Source organism: Canis lupus, chromosome 7, assembly GCF_003254725.2.
Source record: "Canis lupus dingo isolate Sandy chromosome 7, ASM325472v2, whole genome shotgun sequence".
NCBI classification, from domain to species: Eukaryota; Metazoa; Chordata; class Mammalia; order Carnivora; family Canidae; genus Canis; species Canis lupus.
In genome coordinates, this window is record NC_064249.1 from 3681443 (window position 1) to 3708671 (window position 27229).

Below are 27229 nucleotides of genomic sequence, written 5' to 3' on the forward strand. Positions count from 1 at the left end.
TGTAATTTTTTCCCTTATTTTTCTTTAAGTGCTCAAAGCTAGATAGGAGTCCTTGACCTGTGATAATATGTGATTATTACTTATGAATTTTCTAATTCACTGTGATCATTGAAAATTTCTTTTTGTTTCAAAACGTAAAACTAGGGAGAACAAGGGAAATTTTTAGTTTTTTTAAATGCATATTTTCAAGTGTGTATGCAAGTACATTTAAATGTAGGCCTTACTGGGCAGCCCGAGTGGCTCAGTGGTTTAGCGCCGCCTTTAGCCCAGGGTGTGATCCTGGGGTCCCGGGATCAAGTCCCACGTCGGGCTCCCTGCATGGAGCCTGCTTCTCCCTCTGCCTGTGTCTCTGCCTCTCTTTCTCTCTCTCTCTCTGTGTGTGTCTCATGAATAAATAAATAAAATCTTTAAAAAAAATGTAGGTCTTACTATATGTTAGAGTTACTGTAGTCTCATGCAGAGAATTTAAGTGTATAAACAGTCATACCTCAAGGTTTCCCATTATTATGTGAACCTGTTGTTTTGTTTTCCATATATCTCCCAGCTCACTTATGCTATTTCCTCCTATTGAAAGGATTTTTCCCTACTCTTCTCCAAATGTCCAAATGTGGTCCGACTCACCACCTTGTCCAGTACACCTCCCTATCTATCGCTGCTGGGCATAATCTCTTGTTTAAACCCTAATAACCTCTCAGCTCTATCCCTTTCAGGGCACATAACACTTTGTTCCTTGTGTTATTGTCTTTTCATCCTTAGAAGACCAGTCCTTGAAGGCAGGACCGCAATCACTCAGCAGAGTGCTCTTAATCTAGTAGGTGCAAAGTGAATATTTGTTGAAATACTGAGTAGATGGGCAAGGACTTAGAAAAACCCTTGCGGAAAGCCAAGAACTGGTTCTAAGAATGAAATAGCGCTAGCAATTTTAAGAGTCTTAGATTTTCTCTGTCCAAATTGTAATAATCATATGGTCCCAGTTTTCTTTATAAGCTGAGTACAAAAACCTTAGGAATTCAGGGAATCAGACAGAAGTTATAGGATTTTATCAAATAAATTGCATTTCCTTTAATTCCCATGGCTTTACAAATCTGTGATCAATAAATGGCCTGAACTGAAGACAGTGGTTACTTTTACAGATTTTTTTTTTAAATCACAAATTTTTTTAAATTTTTTTTTAATTTTTATTTATTTATGATAGTCACACACAGAGAGAGAGAGAGAGAGAGAGAGAGAGAGGCAGAGACACAGGCAGAGGGAGAAGCAGGCTCCATGCACCGAGAGCCCGACGTGGGACTCGATCCCGGGTCTCCAGGATCGTGCCCTGGGCCAAAGGCAGGCGCTAAACCACTGCGCCACCCAGGGATCCCGACTTTTACAGATTTTAATGAAACTATTCCCTAAGTATTAATCATTAAAAAGTACCGATAAAGAGCTCATCAAAGAATAAACAGTGAGAAATAAATGAATCACATAAATAGATACACCATTGTAAGATTAGAAGAGGTAACTACGGAATAAATACAAGAAATAGATAGCATCTTAAGAGATTTTATGGCTTATATACCTCTTAGATTGAATGCTACCCATTTATTCTATTATTCAACGTATGATTATTGAGTACTTATTTTTTTAAGTCTGATAGTCTTCTAGTTACTGAGAAGACAGTGGTAAACACATTCTCTGCTTACAGTAAATACATATCTGAAATCAGCAAGGTGGCAGCCAATAAGTGGGGTATGAAATTTTCTGTAAGGCTATCAGGGAAGACCTCTATGATGAGGTAGTATTTGAGCCAACTGTTGAATGAAAGAATGATGGGAGCAATATGAATATTCAAAGAAAGCTTTTCAGACCAGGACACAGTAAGAACAAACCCCCCTGGGGAAAGAGTGTGATTAAAGTGCTTGAGGAAGATTCAGAAAACCCATTAGAGTTAAAACAGAGTGACCAAGAGAATAGTGGCAGGAGATACTGTGAAGGTGTGGAGTGGGAGACCTTGTAGGGCCCTTGCAGGACATGGTTAAGAATTGGGAGTTTATTCAAAGTGAAATGGGAGAGTTTGAGCAGTGGACCTAATATGATTTGACTGAAAGAGCCACTTTGTCTTCTGTGTGAAGAGCATGTTAGGGTTAGGGTGGTGGTAATGTGTAAGGATGAAGCATGGCGACCAGTTAGGACACTATGGCAATAATCTGGGCAAGAGAGGCAGGTGCCTTGTATTAGGATGGTAGCAGTGGGAATGATGAGCAATAGCTGGATTTTGGATATATTTTAAGATAGAAGAATCTGGATCACATTATTTGTTCAGATTTGTACTAACAGATGTCCATAAAAGAAGTCTCTCTTCTAAGAGACCCCATGTTCTCATGTTTATTGTGGCAATCGTTTTCCCACTTACTCTTTGGGGAGTTAGGCTCAATCCCAGTTCTCAAAGAAGCCTGGTTGACAAGCTTGGTGTCAGATGTGACGCCAGATCCCAGATCTTTTCACTATATTTCACATTTTTCTGGTTTTCTTCTGCATACCCAAGACGAGTTTTGCTCTTAAAGGCCATATGTAAAGTATTTTTAGCATTAGGAAAAATTCTGAATATTGACTACATGGTTCACTTCATAAAAAAACCATTAGCACTTTCTTTTCAAAAGATTATTGTAGTGATTTTTTTTATCAATGCTTTGGATTTTGTAGACCTAAGACAATGATGCAATAATTCATATTTGAGTGATTTTTAACAGGCACTCACTGTGGGATAATGCTTGCATTTGATTAGTGATTACTTTCTTTGTTGCCTTGTTTTTAATTATGTGTGTTTAAAATTTAAATGTTATTAAAAGCAGTTCTGAAGATACCATTTAGCAAACTATTTTTAAAAGTAAAAATGTAGGTTTTTCTTTCTGGTCTCAACTATGGACATAGTCTTATTGTGAAACATTAGCCAAGGACCTATTTATTTAAATTCTGAAAAATTGCTCAATCATCTGTGCATTGACTTGAAAATATTAACTAATGAGCTAACAGGTTTTATTGTAATGATACTATTGTACTAGGCAATACTTTTTACTGGACTGTTAGGGTTTTACCTCATTCTTTTTTTTTTTTCATGTTCTTGAATAAGAGTTGAAGTATTCTTAGAGAGTCTTAGCTGCTATTATATTTAGATTGCTAGAGCATGATGCAAATGTCCATATTTTAATCAGGAAATATGGACATTGACATTAAAAAGTCTTCCCCCTCACATTCTTGTGAGTCATTTTTCCTCCACAAGATTCTTTTCTGCATATTTCTACTAGACCCACACCTGACTCAAATAAACTCTCAGCCTGGAGTCAAGCATTCATTTCTCTCTCTTCTCCATCCCCTTCCTCTGAAAACTCAAAGTTTAATGCATTGTGTATCTATGGATGGTCCATAAAACGCTTGCTATTCAGGCTAAGAGAGATGGGAAGTATAACAGAGAACTGGACACCACCTTTGCTTTCTGAAGACTTGACTCCTAAATAATCATTTTAAATGATCTAAGGAAAAGCTTGCCTTTCACCTTGAGAGGCTAAATGATTGATATCTGGTGACTACTCCTAGTTGCTTATTCTTAAAGGGGAGAAAAAAAGAAGATCATTTGGTCTGGTACCCAAAGAGAATTTTTAACCTTTCTGTGTCCCATCAAAGATAAGTTTCATCATCTCTTTTAAGATAGTTTCCCTTTGGATCCCTCTTTTTATTTTATTCCGCAATGTTGTGCTAACCCTTGATTATAGGAGAATTTGCAGATGTAAGTGCGACAGCTGAAGAGCATAAGAAACAGGAAATATCAACCATCTTCTCCCAGGGTCACTCATTCCATGCATATTTACTGGACTAAGGATATATTAAAATACAGAAAGGAACAGTGTTTGTTTATGCATCTACAGTCACCAGGGGCATTCAAGATGGCACTATAGATTGGTTAGGGAGAGTGTCTTGGTCAGGTGGTGTCTAAGTCCCCTTCCAATGAAACTCTTTCATGTTCCCACATAGATATTAAGGGGAACAAGTGATTTTTCCTGTCTTGGGAGATGCTATAGTAGATGCATGTAGATACACAGTAAGTAGGATAGAATAATTTATCCTCTCAGAGTCACTGATGCTCAACCCTATCTTTCTAAAAATTGGATTGATTGAAAGCCAGGCATGCTTAAACCCTGATTGCATATTTTAGATGTTTTCAAAAGATTATGTAAGAGTAGAAATTGGAGTGTATTATCCTCTGGGCCTTCTATTTAACGTTCTGTTCTGTTTTCAGTGAGCATACGGAATATGATGAAAGAGCATAATGAAATAGCTATTTGGTAGTTTTTTTAGGTTCCAGGGCCCAAAATTTTCTAATCCCATTAACAAAAAAATACATAGCCCCTCAGAGCCACAAATATCTCAAATATTTAAGTTTATGAAACTAATAATTAACATTAGAAATATTTTCTCATACACTTACAACATAACCAAATAATTTTTTCTTGAAATTTTACATGGAAACTTAGTAACATAATCTAAAAAATAAAGAAGTTCTCATTTTATACTATATTAGCAATATATTTCCTAATCTGCAGTATTAACTTTGTAAGAGCTCATTATAAAAATATTACTGCATTATATATAATTAACATTGTGTGTTCTGCTGAAAGAAAAGGAAGTGTTGAATGGCTTTGCTTAAAAACATTGTTAAAGGAGGAATTTTTATTATCTGAAATTCTCATTTAAGCTTGTGTAGCAAGTTTGGCTTGATCGCTGTATGCTGCCATAGAATTTATAAGAGAAAGTGCAAGACTTACCAAAAAGAAAAGAAAATCTATGGTTTTCCTATTCAATACACTTTTTCCTGAGACATATAAATGGCCGTTGATTCTCTTCCTACCCTGTGAAATGTGGAAGCCAATGAAGAAATAGGGGCCTCCAAATAAAAGGGCACACACCCTGTTTATATGAGCAATAAATACTTATTTAGGGAATGAAAAACAACAGAAACAAGCAGAGCTGATTTGTGTCCTATTCTCTATGTACAATTGGACATGCCTATTTATCACACTTCCATAAAAGTGAGCTGAAAACTTTAGGGATATTGTATCCTACACCGAATAGAAACGTAGACTTGAACAACATTGGTCCCTAAAAGTTGCACCCACATTGTTCTAGTTCCTTTTCATGGAGAATTTATGTACCAAGTTTTTAAAGTTTCAATAAACCTTTTATCTGGACGCAAATAAAATGGAACAAAATTCATGATGCATACTTTGGTTTTCTAAGTAATCTGTAAGAAAATTCATAGGTTCCTAAAACATCAGGAATTCTCTTGAAGCAACATCATTCAAATTTTTCATTTAAATGTTTAAAATGCAAATTATACTTTAAAGTTATTTTTATTCTTAAATATCCACAGATTTTGTAAAGCAGAACTAAATCAGCTTCTGAATTATGGATGAAATCTATTCTACCTGTTAAACTACCAAGACAAACTTTATGCTTTTACTTTCTAAAATTAAAATTTGTACACGCAATTTCCCCTCTCACAAAACAAATTTGGACTGCCTTGAAGGAGTACTACATGTAACCGGTAGGAAAAGAAAATGAAAGAAGAATAATAGGAATTAAATGGCCTAAGAGTTCATCATTTGCTCTTATCATTAGGCAAAAAAATTGTTTAAAAGTTGATTTTTTTTTTATGTCTCAAGCATACTCTATTGTTTATTACAGAAGAACCAGCATTCCTGGTAGCTATAACCCATGTACACGTCTGGTCCTGACCTCTATTTATACTACAAATACAATTCTAGTTGTTGTTTCGATGTAAGTGCCATCACAACCATCATTTATTGATACTTGGGTTTTTAAAAACAGCTCTTCATTCTTAACAGTTTCTGCTGGTAGCACATCATTAACAAAATCACATGTTTCCCATTCATGGGTTGGGCGTGTATGGCAGGGTGAATGTTTAGAAAGACGACAATGATGGGAAATATATTGAGGTGTGCAAACTCAAGCACACAAAAATGCAAGACGAAAAGAGCTCCAGAAACCTGGTTGGAGTTTGGAGGAGTTTCCTTGCTTTGAGAAGTATGGAGTAGTTTTAGAGTTTTGTTTGATGATAACAATGAGGCTGAAGGGGGAGCAGGGTGTTGAAGCTGCTAAATCCTCTGTTAGAGAATTGCACCCATACCCGGACTGTTTCCGAGCTCTTCAGCCAACGGTGTAAATGGAAATCACCCAGCTCACACCTGACAGTCACAGCAGAAATTTCCCAGCTCGTATTGGAAATTTGCTGGGTACCAGGTAGACCACAGGAGCTACTAGAGATGCTAGAAGACGAGAGTCACCAAGCAGTCAAGAAATAAATTTGCCACCTTCCATTCATATCGATGTTTTATCTCTTTGAAATACCTTTTAGAGAACATTTACAAAGGACTACATACATAAATAAGTACATACGTAAGTAAAAATAAAGAGAGGAAAAGGCGCAAGTCAGGAGATAGGTTTTCAGTGTTTCCTGAGGCAGGTTCCTAAAAAGCAAATAAAAGCTAGAAAACAGTGTGACAGAGAAGCCATCAAACATACATTTAGATGATGAACAAACAGGAGAGTGAGATTCACGTGCCATGCACACACCACTTGAACCAAAAGATGTTACTGCTAGAAAATTTACACACGTCTAACTTTGCTTTATCTATTTTAGCTCTTTGATCAAAATATTGCTCCAAGCCCAGTATAATACTGAGGTTCATATCCATAATATTTTTTTCCTTCCAGATCGCATTTTCAGGAAAGGAAATTTTAGTTAGTCCTCTCCTACATCAGCAAGATGATTTACTGACTCTGTGGCAATTATGTGTTGAGCTCATTGTTGTTCTCATAATAAACACGCCAAATTTTCCCCATCAGGTGCATCTAAAAACTAGTACATTGTGCTCTGATGGAGTCAAAGAAAGGAAAGGAAAGTTATTCTTGCCAGGCATTGGTAATTCTATTCAACCTCACCTACCTGAGAAGTAGGTGTAGCCAGGTGTTGGGTGGCTCTGGGATCATTTCTTTGAACAATGTGACTCATATCATCTCTGTGATCTTCAGGAAAAATCATTTCCAAGAACAGCTTTAAATGTTATGACATGAATGTGTGCAATAATGGATTTGCATGTGAACATGATTTTTTTTAAAGTTTTTCTCCATTGTTTCCATGTTGGCTTATGGTGAATAATTAAAAATTTGTAGTTTATACTTAAAAGTCTTCCAAGAAGACCCTTACCTAAAAATTTTGGAAGCATATTTTATATTTTTCAAAGCATCAATTTGCAAATGGCATAATCTAGTACAAAACATGCTGGGCTTTACTTTTCTAAGGATCTAACAAAAGAGAACTAAGATGACATTTCATGTAAATTTTTTACAAAAAATATTCTGAATAACAGGCATCCTCCTAATAATGTATGTATTCTGTCCTATACTTCATAAAAGTCCAAATAAATATGCTTTAAATTTAATCATTTTATAATTTTACATACTTTTCTTGCTCCTTTACAAATGTGTTGTTTTACATCTTAGAAAGTATCTTACTTGCACTTGTAATTAACAAAGCTTTACCCTGATAATAGTTTCATTTTTTTCTTTAAATTCAAGATACTCGTTTTCTGGGTTTCAAATTCCACAATGAATATGAGATTCTGGTGATAAAGTGTGGCATATTTACTTTTCCTCATCCATGTATATATAAAATATGAAAATTCACATTTATTTTTAATTAGACCAAATCAGCTCTGAGTCTTACCCCCCTGCTTTAAATTTATATTTACTGTAGATTTTGCTAAGAAAAAAATTAATTTGGCTTTTAGCTCCTAGTTCAGTTGCATGGGTGTATATTATACGTGGGCAAACACCTCTGACCCTGGTGCCCAGGGCACTTTCCATTCTCATTTTTCTAGTGTTAAGATGTCACTTATTAGGAGCTTACCAGGAAAGCACAAAACTCTGGCTGTATAACACAGTTTAGGTTTCTTTCACGAAAGTAATCAAAACACATCCTTTAATTTGCAATCTAGTACATCATGGAAACGTTTCCTCACTTTTGCCATCAAGCTTTATTTTCCTGTTCATCTTGCAAAAGCAGAAATAAACATTCGAGAATGCTTAATTTTGCATTTAACAGTTCTTGGATGGATAATTACCTTTAAAATGTAATAAAATATTGTCCCCTAAAGGATTGCCATTTATACCTAAAAATTAACTGCAAATTAAGTGGCTAATGCTGTTAAAAAAAAGAAAACACAAATCCAAACCGAGTTCAATGTTTCTAAGAAGCAGGGAAACCACATATCACATTCAGTTTGCTGCTTTCAAGGTCAGTACTAAGATCAGAGAGCCCCACTGTATGATACAATTGGAAGATAAAGACACATTACTTCCCTGGGAAGCTTTGTCTGAAGCTCCCAGCACAAGTGGGTCAAGTTCCCAGTGATCCTTTGCGCCCGTCTAATTAATGACTGTTGCATTTAGTTTGCCTGAGACTTTAGGATTATATCCCCTCGCCCACCCCAAATAAAACAACCCTGCACATACCCAAATCAACCTATTAGGTGTTCTCATTTCCAGAAATTTGCAGTAAGAAGAGCCTTTAAAAATCTCATAACAATTTTTTTAAAGTATCTTTCTTCATGTATACTTGATTGTCTAGAAAAATCTGTATTCCAAGAAATGGCCTAAATGTTAAATACACAAATAACCTAAGATCACTTCAAATCCTTAGTAGGCGAAATGATTGCACTCTACAAGCATGTGTTTAAATGGTCAGAATTTGCCTTGAAATGTAAAATTAATGATCATTTACTCTGCAGTTTTATGGGAGTATTGCATAAGTACGTGGAAATGGAGCCCCTCTGGTATAACTATACAATGCTGCATTGTTTCATTTCCCATGTTTCTGTGTATATGTTACTGTTTCAGTTTCATTTGTCAGCAAATGTCTGTTTACCCCGCTTCCTGTTATTAATTATGGGAAACAGGTTTTCTTGAAAAATATTAGAGACTCTTTTAACTCTTGTCCAGACACTTCAAGGCAAGATATTGATGATTCCTTTAATGTCTGTACAAAGCCGGAAACGGAGTTAAAATACATTGTTGTCTCACACAGCTTACAACTTCTTATCTCTCACAGAAAAAGAGAGAGAGAGAAATCATAAAAAAAAAAAAAAATCACAGCAGCTTCTAGCCCTATTACTAGACACTGAGATAACAGAGTTGGATACTATTTTCATCAGCCACAAGCGATTAAGTATCGTCACAGTGTGAATTCTGAACTCAAAAATGTTTCAAAGATCAACTTAAATAGGAAAGTGCTAGAAGACAATAAGATATAGTCTAAGGGAAGCGTATCCACAAAGAGACAAAATACCCACTGTAGTATTGGTGTATTACAAAGCATTTTATATAGAAACATATGGTCAGTCCATCTAGCTCTCTGTCTTTGAAATAGGAGCAAATATACTTGCATGCATTAAAAATCATAAAGGAGCCAAAACATCTGGAAGTTTTAGAAGAAAAGCAAAATAGTTATGGGAGGAAAGTTCAGATTAAAAAATGCAGATGTTTAATTGGGCTGTCAGTTATGTTACGAGGAAATAAGGGCAGAAATAACCAGAAGCCACTGGTGGAAAATTAAAATAGTTTCATGAACCATTGCCAAGCTAAAAGCAATGAAATCGGTAACATAATATGGACAGGGGCTTTCTAAACTGAGATCTGAAAATGTTACCATGTGCAATTTTATAAATTAGCCATTTCCAAAAAATCTTTTTCATTAAAGCACAATAAAAGTTTCTCAGACTCTCCTCTCTCTCTTCGGTCATTAACATCGGGCAGTTATTCGGAGTTTGGCTTTCATCAATGACAAGCTCTCCCCCCCACCCTCCTCAACCGGTTTCTAAGACCCTCTAATACTGCTGAGTGGCCAGAAATTACAGATGCAAGAAAAGCTGACAAATGCCTGCCAGGCCCCTCCCCCAGTGCCTCGATAGTCAAAGCCCCTGCCAGAACATGCCTGAAAGCAGCACACCGAGAGACAAAGACACAAAGATTCCATTTTCTCAGTGAAAATAGATTTCATGTGTAAAACACTAGTGAGAAAAAATTGAAAGCTGACACATATGTGCAATTTGAGAGAGAGGCAGGGCTGAATATTTCAAGAAGATTGAAATTGCATTTGATTGCATCAAAGCCTAACAAATGTTGTTTAACCTAAAAGTCTTTTCAGTCTGTAAAAAGACATTCAGTGGCAAGATATTTTATTTTTTTTTAAGCACATGGTTAAAAAGAAAAAGGAATCTTGAGCTCAGTAGAGAGATGTTGATTACATACTACTGTTGCATAAAGAATTAACACTAGCTCACATCACAGGATCTACAAAATAAAGGGGGAAGTTAAGAAGAAGAAGAAGAAGAAGAAGAAGAAGAAGAAGAAGAAGAAGAAGAAGAAGAAGAAGAAGAAGAACCACCACCCTATTGAATCAAAGGGTTCAGAAAGATAATATTAAATCCTTATGAGTATGTTTCCTATAAAAAGAATCCCCTCCCAGCAGCCCCAGGGTATCATTACTGGAGAGGCAGCGAGTGGTTTATTAGAGATTCAAGCCTTGGCATCTGAGCCTTGCCAAGCATGCAAGTTTTAGCTTGTGAGCCCAGGGCCCTTGGCTTGCACAGTCCCTTCTGGCATCTAACAGCGAGGGCCGTCTGGTTGGTCTCCACACGCCAGGCAGTGTGTGGGTGCAAAGGCTCAGACTGGGAGACAAAGGAAGATCATCGTTTGCTATGGAAGGTCATGCTTCGTGCTTTCCTTCCTACCGAAATTCGTATATGCCAGCATGACATTTAGGGATGAAAGGAGAAATGTGTGAGAAAAGAAGGCCCAATGAAATTCATCAGGGAATTAATCTACAACATATTATAAATAAATAGAGAGAGAGAGGGAGAGAGAGAAGGGAGAGAGAAAGTTTGGAGTTTTGATTTAAAAATGATCTTTTCCCAGAGTTGGGTGTCTCTCATGTTTTGTCACCCTCACTGGGAAATGAACAAGGGATAGTGGAAGGGTAGGTGGGCGGGGGGGCAGTTGGGGTGACTGGGTGATGGGCACTGAGGGGGACACTTGGCAGGATGAGCACTGGGTGTTATGCTATAACATGTTGGTAAATTGAACTCCAATAAAAAAAATTTTTTAAAAATGATCTTTTCATGCAAGGGAAGAGCTTCTCCCACTGACCTACTGAGATTTTTTTTTAACTGTGGGGCATGTTTGTGTTTCTTTAACTTCATGTACCATCGTGAACTGCAAGGCCAATTCAGTTGTATATGAAAGTAACTGGGGTCACTTTTATTTATTTATTTTTTAAAAAGTGTTCTTGAAGTATAGTTGACATACAATATCCCCTTAGTTTCAAGCGTCCCTCATAGGGGGTTGATATTTTCATACATTACGAAATAACCCCCACAATAAGTACACTCACCTTCTGTCAGCAGAGAAAAGTATCACGGTATCATCGACTCCTCCCTATGCTGTACGTCCCCGTGACTTCCTTATTTTGCGACTGTAATTTGTGTCTCTCAATCCCCTTCACCTACTCTGCTAACCTCCTCCACCCTCCTCACTCTTGTAACCAACAGTCTATTTCCTGTATTTCCGATGAGTCTGTTTCTGCTTTATTTTGTTTGTTTTTTAGCTTCTACATGTAAATGAAATCAAATACAGCATTTGGCTTCTCTGTCTGACTTATTTCACTTAGCGTCATACCCTGAAGGTCCATCCACGTTGTCACAAACGGCAAGGTCTCATTCTTTTTTATGGCTGCGTAGTATTCCATTGTGGAAATCCACCACACCTGTGTCTTTCATCTGTGGATGGGCACGGGTTGCTTCCATACCTTACCTGTTGTAAATAATGTCGCGATAACGAAGCGGTGCATATGTCTCTTCGAATTGGTGCTTTTATTTTCTTTAGATACTCACCCAGGAATGGAATTGCTGGATCATGTGTATTTCTATTTTCCATTTTTTGAGGACTCCCCACACTGTGGCTGCACCAATTGACATGTTCACCAGCAGCATATGAGGATTTCCTTTTCTCCTCAGCCTCGTCCACACTTGCTCTCTTTTGTCTTTTTCATGATAACCATTCTGACTGGTGTGAGGTGATGTCTCAGTGTGGTTTTGATTTGCATTTCCATCATAATTAGTGATGTTGAGCATCTTTTTATGTGTTTGTTTGGCGTCTGTATGTCTTCTCTGGGAAAAAAAGTTGTCTATCCAGGTTCTCTGCCCTTATTAAAATCAAGTTGTAGAGTCTTTTTAAAATATTAAGTTGTGCACATTCTCTATAATTTTGGATACTAACCTCTTATCAGATGTAGGATTTGCAAATACCTTGTCCCATTCACTACGTTGCCCTTTGGTTTTGTTGATGGTTTCCTTAGCATTGCAAAAACGTTTTGGTTTAATGTGATCCCATTTATTTATTTTAGCTTTCCTGCCCTTGCCTGAGGAGAGGGCCCCTGCAAAATATTTCCCTGACCGGTCAATGAGCTCACTGCCTCTGCTTTCTTCTCTCTCCAGTTGAGCCTGCTGCCATTCTGATCCCCATCCATCCAAGAGCATGCTGTCCTTGATAGATAGGCTCAATGCTTGCAGAATAGTCGAATGGGCTTAATATGTGTTGAAAAGTGTTAGACCATTTACAGGTTAAAACATAATGAATAGTAGCTGTCAGGGGTTATAGACCAAGAAAGCACGCCGGGAATACTTTAAAAAAAAATTATGGTAAAGTTTTTAGAAATTGAGAACACATTTTTGTACTTCGCCACTCCCTTTCAAGCCCCTGCAGTTCTTAAATTCCTTTAGTCACTAGGAATATCAGAGAGAGAGAGCAAAGAAACTGAGTGCTTCATAATCTTATAAGAGATGACTGAGAGGAAAGTGAGAATATTGGGTAAACCCTATGACCCCTGAAATGTTCTCCACAAACTCTCCATTCCCACAGCAATACTCATGGCAGGAGAGACCTTCTAGCTATCCTTTCCAGTCTAATCAAAATACCAGCCAGCGTTCTGAACAAGATATTTATAACATTAATTAATAAAGCTGCTATCTCAATTGGGTCATTAAAAATAACCTCAGTGCGCACAGCATCCCTCTATTTGCCATCGGAAGGGAGTGTCCCACATCTTGGAGAGTTGGGAGCACAACTGTTGATGCGTATTCAGTCACCGTTGGGTTGACTGAGCCTCAGTTTCCTTTTGCAGGATAGGGAATTTTGGAAACCGTGGGAAATTTGGGGAGGATTCACCCACACATTGGAGTCGCGTTAACTCCAAAATGCTAACATGTCTATGTGCACAGTGGGAAGAGGGCGCGACACTTGTGTCACCTTTTAAGACTTAAGAGTCTTTTTCTCCTTTCCCCTTTATTCCCTTTCACTATTTTTTATATTCCCCAAATGAGAAAAAATAAGTGGGAAATATCAGAAAGGGAGACGGAACATGGAAGATTCCTAACTCTGGGAAACTAGTAGGAACTAGGGGTGGTGGAAGGGGAGGTGGGCGGGGGGTGGGGGTGACTGGGTGGCAGGCACTGAGGGGGGCACTTGAAGGGATGAGCACTTATTCTGTATGTTGACAAATTGAACACCAATAAAAAATAAATTTATTAAAGAAAAATAAGACTTAAGAGCAATCCCAGGGCATTCCTGGAGCTAGGAAGACTGGTGAATTCGATAAAATAAATCAGACCAAAGCTACATAATCACCACGCCACTGACCGGTTCCTTGATGTGTCTGCACACACTTCAGAACGTTTCTGGAACTCTGAGTCTGATGCCCTGTGATCTCTGATTTCTTAAAGTATACGTGACACCTTTATGCTAACTTCCTCCCTGTTGGTGGTGGCCACGTGTCTGCTAAGCGGCTGTGCACAGAGTGGCTGAGTGAGCCAAAGTGAAGGGGCATTCGTGTCCTAAGCCCCAAATTAAAAGAGGGGCTCCTGTAGGCCCCAGCCGACACTGCCGAGCCCACTGCCTTCGCCTGGGAAGACTTGAGAACAGCAGCGGAGGGTGCGTGAGGTTGTGCAGTGCACGACCTGGCCGTGCAGCCAACAGGGTCACTCATGCCTCCTTAGACGCCCCTCCTTGGCAGTCCCTAGAGCCTCAGGAGCCGATGCACAAAGGAGAAAATTACGAGAAGAAATTATATTGTTGCGTGGAAGATATTGGGGAAAATACTGATTATCTTTTAACGGAAATAGATTCTCTAAGAGAGAATACCTCTGTCTACCCTAAGAAGATCAACAGACTTAGACATGCTAAACAGTGTTTCTTACGGTCATTTTTTTTTTTTTTTAACTGGATACCAGGATTCCCTAATTTCAGAGTAAAAAGGAAAATAACAATGTGCTTGTGTTCATTTAACCTAATTGAAAGGGAGAAAACCACACTGCTTAGTCACATTCCATATTTTCTTTTTTTGAAAATTCAGCTGCTATCATAGGCTAGAATAATAGCATTGTGTTATTTAGAGGAATTAGTCTCTGTAGAGAAATTAGATGATGAAAAACAAAGCAAATATGTTTAATATGTCTGGGAATAAAATCTAGATTTATCTATCAATTGTACTAATGGTAGGTAATATTTTAAATCCTTTTTAAACATGGGAAATACATCCAAAGGAAAACGAATCCTTATAACCACTTAGCATAGCAGAGGGAGCCAACACTGTTTTAGCTTCTCAGAGGTTTCTGATTGTTACTTGACAAGACATTTTATGGTGGGGGAAACCCAGACAATGTTTTCTGGGGCCAAATTAGTAGCCCTAGAAAAGTAAAAATTTAGGACATGAGAAGTTGGCAGATCTCTATGGATTGTTGCATTGGGAAACATCCCATAAGAGGATAAAAATCTATTTTAGCTCATTTACTTAACATGGCTTGAGTTTCATGTACTATCACTTTTTGTTTTGTACAGGGATCTTGGCAAAATTAGCAACGAATCCATAAAGGAGACTAAAAGCCATTTGATCTCCCTCTTCAATGACAGTCCCACAAAAGTCGAAGAAATACATTATGTCTCCAATGAAGAGAGCAGTTGTACCCTAAAATTAGGACATGATTAAGGTATGACATTTCTTTTAGTTCAGTTGCAATGCTTTGTTCTATTACAGATCATTTCTTCTCCCTTTTTTATCCCAGTATCTCTCTCTCTCTCTCTCTCTTCCTTTTCTTCCTCTCATTAGCAGATTGTCTTTTATAATTGATGTTGTTCACCGCCCTTTCATCAGATATATGCCACATCTCTTAGGCGAGCCATCCAACAGGGCACCTAAATACACATTAGAAGGTACTAGGAGCCATGAGTCGCTTTGACCTCCTCCTCAGGGCAGTTATAATAAGCATCTTGATGCCACTGAATGCAATGCTGTATTCAAATAATAGCCTTCATCTTTACCCTCTTTAAATATAAAAGTAAACCTTGAAGCCTTTGAAGGACCTAACCAAACAACACACATGTGAAAATAGACCAGCGAGTCTTTGAAAAAAAAAAAAAAAAAAAAGACCTTATGTAAAATCTGTAAAGAATCTTGGCAGTTTTTCAAGAAAGACCTCCAGGTAAACGATGGCTGTGAACAAGATACGTGGCCGTCTAGTTATAGGGATCATTATTGTGGGCCCTCTGTGCCATTTTTGTTCCCAGCAGGATCTTTCTTTTCTCATCGAGTTTTCAGGGATATCTATCTACTGTTCTCTGTGTGTAAAGCATATTGAAGTGGTCCCACAAAGATGCACTAATTAAAAGAAACAAAACGTAGAAAAAAAAAAAAACCTAAAAGAAAAAAAAAACTTTGTCAAGTGGTCAGACAGAGTGGAACTAGAGGATTATAGGTAAGAGGGATAAAATGAAGGGTTGGAAGCTATAATTTCTATTTCTGTGGTGGCAACCGCATCAGCTATTGGAGTCAGGCAGTTAAAAGATATGGCTACTTAAGCACAGAGTCTGGGAAGAAGACACTTCAAAATATAACAGTGAATCAGGCCTCTGATGGCAAAGATGCACTAAATGATGGGGATCCCTTGCCGGGGTCCTTTTCCTAATTGTCTCGACTTCCTTCTTTCCCATACTCATGTCTTCCACTTTCCATTTGTTTCCATCCTTGTCTTGCACAAGTCCATCTAATACTTTCCTTCCTCCTAGAAAACAGAGAACATATTTTAAAAGGAGACCCTGCATCTCAAGGGACTTCTTCATTTTGCCAGAAAATAGTTCATTCTTGAACATGATCTGACTGTGGATTCTCAGGAAAAGCCCCCCTCCCTATAAATAGTTTTAAAGAGCATGTATGCACATATGGATGTCAGGCAATCAAATCTGTAGATAGAGTAATTTGAAGAATGAATTATTAGAGTGACAGGATCACTTAGAAAACATTGAGAAATACAGATAGCTGTCTAGCTTACATAATATTTACCATCATCTTGGGAGTTTCATCCTACCATTTGGCCTTATCCTTATATTTTTATTGGAATTAACAGAATCAGAGAGTTAGTAGAAAGCATAGAAATCTGTAATACAGTTTCTCGTATTGAAGTGAAGAAAATGAAGCCCAGAAAATAATCTAAGTCATCTTGCTTGTCTAAAATGCCATTGGTTTAATTTTAGTTTTGCATATACATAGACCAAGAAAATACTTTCCCAGAAACTGGTTACAAATGTCTGAGAAGAGACATAATCATTAAAATATACATGTAGTAAATATAATATCATTCAGTAGTTGCTAATATATATTGAAATTGCCTGGAGGTTTTATGCATTTAGGAAAACTTACTTTCATTGTTAATATAGCCTCTGACCTCTGTATATGTATAACATGTAAACAAGTTCAAATTTTCTATAAGTCAACTCTATTTTTGTTTACAAGTACAACCCCCTTTTGATTTTTTTTTTTTTTTTGTCTTCTGATTATATATTACTCACAGTTCTGTAGTTTTAACCAGAACAAAAAGGATTGCCCGGAAGAAAAGAAGGTAAGTTATTTCCTAAGTTGGGTTGGAAATTCAGAAGTTCTTTTCCATCACCAGCATTGTATTCTTGAAAAAAAAAATAAGACAAACTCTAATTTTTTTTCACTTATGAGCTGTTCCCATAAAAACTGGCAGAGGGGGGTGGGGAGGAAATCCACTGTAGAGACACAGCTATACCCTATTATTAGAGGCATTGGTGGTATCCTATAGGAAATATAGTTTGTTCTTGAAGACAGAATAGGCTTAATGTCAAAAAAAAAACTAAAATATCACACATACCCCAAAAACATGTTTATAAAACAAAGCTTTTAAATTTTTAATTATACCACTAAGCTGGCTTTCTAGTTTTTCTAGGATATCAAGGCATTCAAAAAAAAAAAAAAAAAAGAAAGAAAGAAAGAAAAAAAGAAAGAGAAAGAAAGAAAGATTTACTCAGGTTAGTGTTGGAAACATCACATAGAAATATGTGTGGTGATGTTACTGGAAATGACTATTTTTGTAAAGTAAACAAGTAGAATGTCTGAGTTTTAAAAAGCCTGCCACACTGCCTTAAGGTTAAAGATGCAAGTCTAGATATATCTAAGAAATTGTAGTTTGTTTAACTTTTGGTTCTAAGTATTTTCTGATGCAAATATTTAAAAGATTGCTATGTCTTCAGTTAAAAATGAACATTTTGATGAAGTAGTAATACTTAGGTTGTTTTCAGTTTCTGTAATTAAATGCTACTTGCTACTTATTCGGGGCATAGGTTTCAGTTCCAAATCATTGAGGACACGGCTAAGTGACATAACCTAATTTTTTAAAAAGTCAAACAACAATTTTGTGGCAGTTTTCAACTATAACTTTAATTTGTGTTTTAGGGACTTCATATGTAGTTAAATAGCATCAGGATCTTAATTATCATAATTTAAATGATAATCTATAAAATATGGAACATGATAATATAATGAATGCAGACTTAAGGAAAAATTGCATCCCCTTAGCCAGAAAAGTACGGGAAATCAGAACCAATGAGGAACATAATTATTTTTCCTGATACTTCGATAGACTAATCTATAAAAGTTGGGTTTGATAGATCTTGTCTTATTGGTATATGAAGAAACCCACGGCTGACATCAGAGTTTGTGGGTGTGTGGCATGTATATTCTTAATAAAGATATCTATGATCAATATTGCAGAGATAATTAGGCTTCACATAAAACTACCTCTTTTAGAGTCTTCAAGGCCAAGGAACTGCAGCTGTGAATCACCTGCCTCTTCCACAGAGAGTGCCAAAGGGTCTAACTCCATGAAAATTCAACCAGAATGCACAAAAATACAATATTCCCAATCTGCTATTTATATTGCCACATAAATTATATATATGCACAACAATATTTGCCCATTGTTAATTTTTATGTTGCACAATTATACTAAATTTTGAATGGCATTTTTAACAAAAGAAGCCTAGAAGAAACATCCTTTGGCTAAACAAAGGACAAAGTCATCACGTATACCTGAGAAAACATTTTTAGATCTATTGTGGGGGTTGCTGAAAGATACACTGAAAGATGCTTATGGCTCAAGAACATATTTCATTTAGAAGCTGAGCTGTGCTTTCGTATTTTATCGACTTCATAAATACTGGATCGATAGGTTTTCAATCATAAAGGAAATTTAGAAAGAGAAGAAATGTAAGTGAAAAATCTTGTTAGGAGCAGTAGTTATATAGAGAAGTGACTGCTTATTTTTTCAAGATGAAGTCTCATTTTAAGTAAATAACATTTTCAGGAAAAGAAGTTGGTTAACAAAACAACGTTCACATGAGGCAATATGCCACATAACTCAAAGCCGGTGCAAAAATGTTAGCTTGTAAAAGGGGATTCAGTGCTGGTCAGTAATCACAAGCTATATTTTCTCCACTGAAAAGAAGAGCTCTCTTCACATTTTGAGTATAAGTAAAGGGAATTTAGTTCATGTTCCACAGCTCTATGGCCATGATGGCAGGCTTTGATTTTTCAGTGGGTATCATGGAAATTATAATAACTATGACCAACTTGTATTGACTAAATAGGACTTAATTTTTCTCTAGCCTGGGGTTCCTCAACAGAGGCACTATTGATATTTTGGACGAGATAACTACTAGGCATGGGAGATTGTACATTGTAGCATTGTGCATTGTTACATTTTTAGTCAACATCTTGGCATCTACTCACCAGATGCCGGTAGCATTCCTCTCTCACCACATTGGCATTAGCAGACATTGCCTTTGGTTGAGAAGCACCTGTCTAGACATTTTTTATTTCTTGTCTTATCTCAATGGAAAATAAGTTATGTTGGTTTTCTGCAGGATCTTTAATAGACATTTTCTATAGAACACTCTAAGTGAAGAAGTGGTCTACAATGCAAATGTTTCTGTAGGATACAAAAAAAGTAGGATACAAAAAATAGAATCTCAATAGTACATTCATTACTTGAAACATTAAATATTGTATTAAAATGACACAGATTTTAAGGGATATTGACTGTGAGCTCATATTTTGTGCCATACCTGAAAATTTGCCACATAAGCCAGGTAAATTAATGCAAAATATGTTTGCCTCTGATTGGACATGAAAAATTTTTTCATTATAGCTAAATATAACAATACCTTTTCAGAGGTAGCTTTCTGCAGCAGAAAACAAACTAAGGATTCTTACCAGATAATTCTCCATGGAGCTGATTATAGCAGAAGAGTGGCCCTCGTGTGTGTTTTCTGTACATGTTGACTTTATCCATGTACTAGAGCACAGTTTCCCTGCAATGGCACACAAACTACTGAAAACAAAAGAAAACAATCTGCAGAGAACCTGGGAAATCATCATCAAAATGGGCTGATAACCATGTATTTAAAATATGGATTATCAGCTATTTTTTAACTAACAGTAATGAGATGGTAGAGAAGTTATTACCTTGATATGTCTTTGGGATTTGAGGGGTTTTAGTGGAAATATATGTAAGCAAGGGGAAAAAATAAGCTAATATGGAAGATTAAGAAGCAAGCGGTCAAAGAGAAATATGCAGGAAGCAAGGAATCCTGTTTTAGATGACAGGAAAAAATGTGTTGATAGTATTGATCCCTGGGCCTTCTAAAAACTTAAGCCAGTAAGTCTTAGCTTGATTTAACTTTAACACAAAAAGCTCCATGAATGATTTCAATATATTAAATAATGTTTTGCTTAGCTTTTGTATACAATTATAAATGTATTATGAGTGTGTGTGGCTTCCCCTGTGAGCATCCGGGAAAACTGAGTTGATTTGCCCTTCCTTCTTGAAGGCATTCATGAACTTTTTCAAAAGTTCTTTAAGATGACCTACTTACAGACCCACTACTAGATGATATGGAGGCATTAACATTTATATATAACCAATATTTATTTTTTTATTATATTTTTCAGACTTGAGATTTAACAAAAATCTCTGGATCCATGAAAGATAAAATAACAGGTTTGCCTTTTACAGAGCTTGATCTGTACACTAAGAATAGATATGGGCTGAGTTCCTTTCTAGCATGAATTGGATTATTAATGAACATATAGTCATGAATCTATAATGCCAAGAGTTAGGCATAAAACTTGGAAAGGCTTATAGCTCCAACTTGTAGTAATGAAATTATAAAATAGAGTTATGCTTATAGTTTTTTTCTTTATGAAGAACTCCGAGTAGCCATGCTTTATTTCTGCATGTGCTTTTTTTTTTTTTTTTTTTTTTTTTAATGACAGTGAAGTCTTTCCTTGTTAACATGTAAGAGGAAAAATGGATATAAGGACTTATCATTGCTACTGAGTTTTGAAAATAATAAAGCATTTTTATAGAAAATATGTAGAAATTGAAAATAGAATTTCTTTTCCTGATGTACTATGCCACTATTTCTTGAAACTTAATTACTAAAGGGTGATTTTGATTATCACACTTTTCTAGGTCAAAATTTCCCAAACTTTTGCTATATCAGAATTACTTGGAAGGCATGTTAAAATATAGATTGCTGGGTTTCATGACCAGTGTTTCTGATTCAATAGGTGAGGCCCAAGAACTGCATTTCTTGCAAGTGCTCAGGCCGTCCGGGTCCTGAAAGCCTCACTGCTCTAGACATATTTTTAGTCCCATCTAGCCTTTTAGTGTGGTTGGTAACTTCCTCTTTGTTGAAAATGGGAAAGGCTGCATAAATATAAATATGTTAAAGAAGTTGTATAAATTTTAGTTCACTCATCTGCAATAGACCAAATCAGCTTTGTTCCTGGGAAGAATGACTTATGACAGTGGATGTTTTTAATAAGAGTCTTCACATAGCATTGAAAGACAGGAAACCTTAAAAGGAAAAGAAAACTGATAAAACTACTCCCAAACAGGGATTTAAATGAGCTAAAAACCTCTTTTTTTTTTAAATGCCGCTTACAAAGTAAAAGTTCATTTTCCCACACTAGCAAACACTTAGTTATCAATATTTTGTTCATATTTTTTCCTTAGTCATCCTTTTTCCACTTGCCAGAAAAAAAATTAATCATTCTCCCCATTCACTGCCCCTCTCCCAAGGTATGCAATTGTTCTTGCCCTTACATATTTTACAGCTTACTTGTACAGCAAGACCCTACTAATGCAATATTTTTTATTTAAACTTTGGCAAAGTCCTATTAAATCTAAGATGTCATTAAACTGCAGGACATCTAATATATTGAATAGATCGTTCGGGATTCAAAACAATCTTTTCAAAGGTATGCAGGGCTGTCACCTATGGCTATAGATGCTGTGCACTGCATAACTCCAAGAGGTACCATTGATCTGGATGATGATGTAAATTCTCCCTGTAATTGTGCAATCAGGTGTTCCTTGGTCAAAAATAATAGGCCGAGTGTAATAAGATGGACATATAGTGCTTGTCTTCACTCCAAAATTCTTGGAGAAGGGGGGACGTATAGCAGAAGAATCGCACATGTGATTTACGTCTGATTTAGTTGACTGCTATTAGCTCACTATGAGTCAATAATAATATACAACTGCTCACACAAACCATGAGAAGCTTAGTGTTTCAGTGGGTTGGTTTTCTGGGGTGAGGGAAATGAGAAATCTCTTAGCTTTGTAGCTGGTTAGAATGAATCCAGAGTTGACCACTTCTCAGACACTATTTTCAATCTTGCCTTGCTTGTAAGTAAACCAAGGCACCAATTGTTAATGTTCATTTACAGAGAACACTCAACAAATGTTCTACACTCAGCATAATCACTGAGAACCTTTGACAGACAAGCAAGAAATTGTTGAATTTTTTTTCAATTAATCTTAATGACCTGTGAACAAATATGTACTGGTTTTGCCAGTGAGGTATGCCAAAATTGAATAGTCTTTCAAATTTCCTTATGGAAATACTGCACCTTGATTCTGGCTTTGGAATAAAAGTTTATGGGTTTTTTTTTGATAACTTCTAACCTTTGACAACACAGCAGGAGAAGCTGAGAAAGGAGCTATTTTTAGCTGAATACTGGAAAATCATCATCCAGTTTCCTCTGCTCAGTCACTAATAATTGCAGACAGCCTTAAATAGAATTGTTGATTAATTCATCTGGGTCCAAACATTTTATTTCTTTTTTTTTTTTTTTATTAATGTAGTGGGTAAACTGTGGTTCTGGAACACTTACTGTGGTTCTGGTAAATCTTGTTGTTTGGTTCTCCTGATAAGACCAACTTTAGTTGACAATGCCCATTAACGCTCTACAGATGCTTTGTACAACCAGCAATATGATGCTTGGAGAGTGCTCACTCTTTGTTTCCCACACATTTTAATAATTCTGGCATATCCTTTGCCACAGAAGCAAGTGTACAAATGCTGAGACACTTCTACATGAAGACCTAGTTCATGATGTGCATATCCAAAACATTGACATTGATGCCGTATCCATGCTTTTCAAAGGGGAGGGAGATCTGTGATAACAAAATTGTATCCCTTCCTTCCTGCAATTACCTCACTATCCTTCCAGCCTTGACATCTGGAAACCCACGGCTACAGTAGCAGCTGTGATTCCTGTTCTTACAGCAGGAAGTTGACTACGCATTCCAAAGTGCCCTAATTGTTTTGATATTTTATGGCTGCTTAAGGAGCTTGGATATCGGAGAACACACTATTTCGTATCAACCGCATTTTGGAACCATACACCAAAGTATTCCTTGACACCTAGAGGTATTGCAGGTGGTCTTTCTTCAGGATGTATACCTGTTCATTGTGGTCAGATTCTAAAGTTAGCCATGTTAAACACCGCACGCTTTATTAGAGAATTAAACCAGGTTTTGCTCAATATCACGCTGTTTTTCATAATTTATTTGGTGGTTTCACCTCTGCTGTTATTTTCTCAAGTAATTAGTACGGAAGAAGGCTTATCCAGAGGCATACTCTTATCTAAATACTTGGAAGAGAATTGACTACTTTAAGTTAGAAATTGATTCTCATAGTATTGAGAGAATCATTATGCTTTGAGTTTGCTTACAGAGTGCCTCTTAACAGAGATTTTCAGATCCTTCTCGGTTTCTAGATCTCCAAAAGAAGTGCAGAATGATTAGTATTGCGCATACACGATTGTATTTTGTCCTCACTAAATTGTCTGAAACTATTTTGGGATTTGAGCCAATAAAACCTATAATATTGTTTATTCAGAATGCTTTTATTCCTTAAAATGAATCAAAAGGAATAACTACTGTGTTTTACTGTTAATTTATCTTTAAAATGGCTACAAATAATAGTTATCTTCATTATAAGAGCATTAGTGCTTTTTTCATCATCAAATTAAGAATGAAATGGGTTTCAGTAACACCCTACAATTACCTTATTAATCAAAATTATTACCAGTGATCTCCTCGAAGCTAAACTGGTTTGCTGCAGAACAGGTTGAGGATTGCTGTGATTGAGAGCATAACTCTGCAAAAATACATTGACATGATTTTTATTTAATTTACAGATTTTATCAAGATTTTCCTCTTTCTAATATTTTCCCCAAATATAACCATATCCCCCATTGTATATTTTTATTTGCCTTAATCTCCAATTTAATTTAATTTTTCTTTTTGCTTAATTACATCTGGAATTTTATATTCATAAGTGGTTAAATCTCAATCTCTCGCTCTCTCATAATTAAATAGTTGATTTAAAACAATTATTTATGTCTTCTAGTGACTATAATCTCTGATATTCCCTTCTGGTTAGAAATATTTTTACACTAGATTTATGATGTGTTTCCTGTGATACTGATTCTGTGTATGCTTAAACATTTTTTATCAGTATTATCCAACTGTTCCTATGATAACCAGAAGTTATTGCGCTTTCTCCTAGTATCTTAATACTCCAGTGTATACTGAGTGTTTAAACAACCATAAAAGCAATATTTGTTTGCATAGTTATTGGTTTGTTTACCTTCACTGCTCCAGAAAATCTTGCTAGGCGATCTGCCTGGGGCTGATACTTATAACCATTAGCAGTTATGGATTCTAGAAAGCTACTGACATGAACTTTTAAAAAAAAAAATACCTGAAAAACAGATACAAAATATGCAGTGTATTCCTAGGGTAGATTTTGTTGCCATTCATGCCCTTGCCCTTCTTGTTATCTTAACTCTAATTAACTTTTTCATTAGGAAGCCCTGACTAATAGGAAATCTGTTTCAATCTTGGGTTCTTCCTAGACATTCATAGACAGATGCATAATTTTCAAAACTAATAAAGCAGAGTTATTTTATATGATGATGTCTTTACACATCATTTATGTTTTGCAGGGGTTTGGGTAGTATGCCCGTGATGTACTTTTCATTGTCAAGGAATCTCATCTACACAAAAGAGGCGTGGGTGCACCATCCAGCAGGTGGGGACTGCTGTCATCTGACATATGTACTGAGCTCTGGGGTGGGTGGGGGGATACGAGGAAGAATGCATGGGACACTGCTTTCAGGGAGGTTACACTCTAGAGTCTGTACTAATAATATGCCACCAACAGGCAACAACAAAAGCCAGGCAAAGATTTTGACAGAAACCTCTCCAATTAGTCCCCACGCTGGGACAGGCAACCAAAGAAGCCTCCGTTTCTACTGAATCCAAACCATTTTCTGAAATATTTAGAAGAACAGCCTTAACAAAGAGGTCAGTTACAGGCTTTGGTTTTGATTTTGTTTCCTTATTGTTGAGTGTCTTGCAGAAAAGCCTGATGCATTTGAATTGTTGTACTTTGAGCTTGATCTGGGCCAGAAATTGTGCTGAATAAGTTTTTTTTTCCTTTTTCTTTCATTTTTAAAAACAATTTTCTAAAAAACTGTCAAACAGAAAGTTGACTCTTAGAATTTCATCATGTCACGATAGAAAAAATGTATCAAGGAAGAAAAAAAAATCCTACTTAGGCATATGACCTTTCACCTTTAAACTGTTTCAAACCTGACTTTGGTAGTTTATTATCAAGATTTTAGTAACTTATTGTCAAGATACTTTAAATTTGGCAGGATAAAAAATATGATTTTTGGTCTTTAAATATACTGCTTCAATCATCCCCCAAATTTCACCTAGAAAAGAAACTGGAAATACTTCCTAAGTGTGAGAATAGAGAACAGAAACAAATATTTACTTATATCGGACTCAACCTCGGCAAAAATATCCTTAACTTGGTATCTATTTCTTTTAAATTTATCTCTCAGTTTTTAAAATTAAAAAAGAATCCCGATATGAATGCCTAAGACCTAAAGTTTACTGGATTCTGGAAACTATCATGGCATACTGTGGTGTAAAAACAATATTTGTTTTTGACATGAATTTGCAATGAGCTATCAAGACTGTGCAAATCACAATGAGTGATTCCTTTTGTCAGATTTTCCAAAGAACAAGACATAATGAATCTATTATGAATGTCTCCCACATCGTTATTTCCCCTTAAATGTAACATACGCATTTACAATTTAAAGCTAAAAAAATTGTTAACATATCACAACTTTTCAATTATTAAGAGACTTCGAGAATTCGCTGTGATTTTGCAAATAGTCGTAGCATACATTTTATTACAGATTATTATCTAGTGAGGTGCCTCACTAGATAATAGAGGTCAAATGTATGTTTATGTTCTGCTGAGTCTTATAAGCCAAACCCGTCCTTACTCTTTAAGAAAAGAGACGAAAACAACAATGTTCTTAATTCCTAAGATACAAAAGCCAGTAAACTGTACACATCAAGACATTCGGAATTAGTCTAGTCACTTTAAACCCAGATGTGTGTATTTTGAGCACATTTTTTTGAGCACTACATAGTCATAAAGTAACCTAAAATAACAATGAAAGAAAACTAAGCTCTGCTGATAAAATACACTTCACTTTTTATGTGGTGTTAACAAAATGACTTAGATGGAAAATGAAATCTGTCTTAGCTTAAGACAGAAGCACAAAGACATTTCCCTTCTGGACAACAGACTTTGGCATTGAAAGATCAAAGGAACAATTTTATCTGCATTGTGACTACAGACCAAAAAATTTTACAGTATTCCTGTCTCCATGCTAGAGCTTATGTGTCTTTAATGGCATTTAAATTATAGCCCTTCTGCAGTCAAGCAGTCAAAACACCACGTCATCTGATGAGACACCACATTATAATCTGTCAGTATGTCTCATTTAAAAATTCTCCTATACTGTACTTGCCCTCATTTTTCTCTTTTGCTAGAAAAATTGAGCAAATTGTTTTTTAAACTGGATTTATGAGTTGACCTAATCAAGCCAGACAAAAGACATACTTTGGTTTATATTATTTTAACTTAATTAACTTAAACCAATTTGTAGATTTTTTTTTCCTTTTTATTGTGATAACCCCTGTTCACATTTTTTGCTTGTTTGGTTTTAGGGTTTTAATCATTTTCATATATAAAAGGATACATGGTTTATTATAGACAAATGCTAAATGAAAATCGAGAATGTGTGTCCATTAGAGAGTAGTAGTAGCTAAAATATTTTGTTCTTAAAGCAAAGTATTTTATGTAATATATCTAATATAAAATAGAGTGATTATTATATATAAGTAGAAGGAGCTGTTATTCTCTGAGTATGTGTATCACACAATATAATGATGTTTCAACTGTCACTGGAGAGACAGGTTCGGAATGTGCTCTTTTAAGGTAGTGTTTATTATACTGATTAAGCAATCAAAACTTTCTG

General features: G+C 36.1%; 1 long non-coding RNA gene across 6 annotated transcripts in view; it reads left to right on the forward strand.

Moving 5' to 3' along the window:
• Positions 1-27229, forward strand: part of LOC112648270 (uncharacterized) — a 77176-nt gene that overhangs the window by 22820 nt on the left and 27127 nt on the right. For 3 of the 6 annotated variants that reach the window (XR_007411756.1, XR_007411754.1, XR_004817254.2), the window contains exons 2-3: positions 15007-15155; positions 24827-24912. This is a non-coding gene — a long non-coding RNA (uncharacterized LOC112648270). The remainder of the gene's footprint in view (positions 1-15006; positions 15156-24826; positions 24913-27229) is intronic. The other 3 variants (XR_007411755.1, XR_003128877.3, XR_003128879.3) reach the window with 1 other exon arrangement.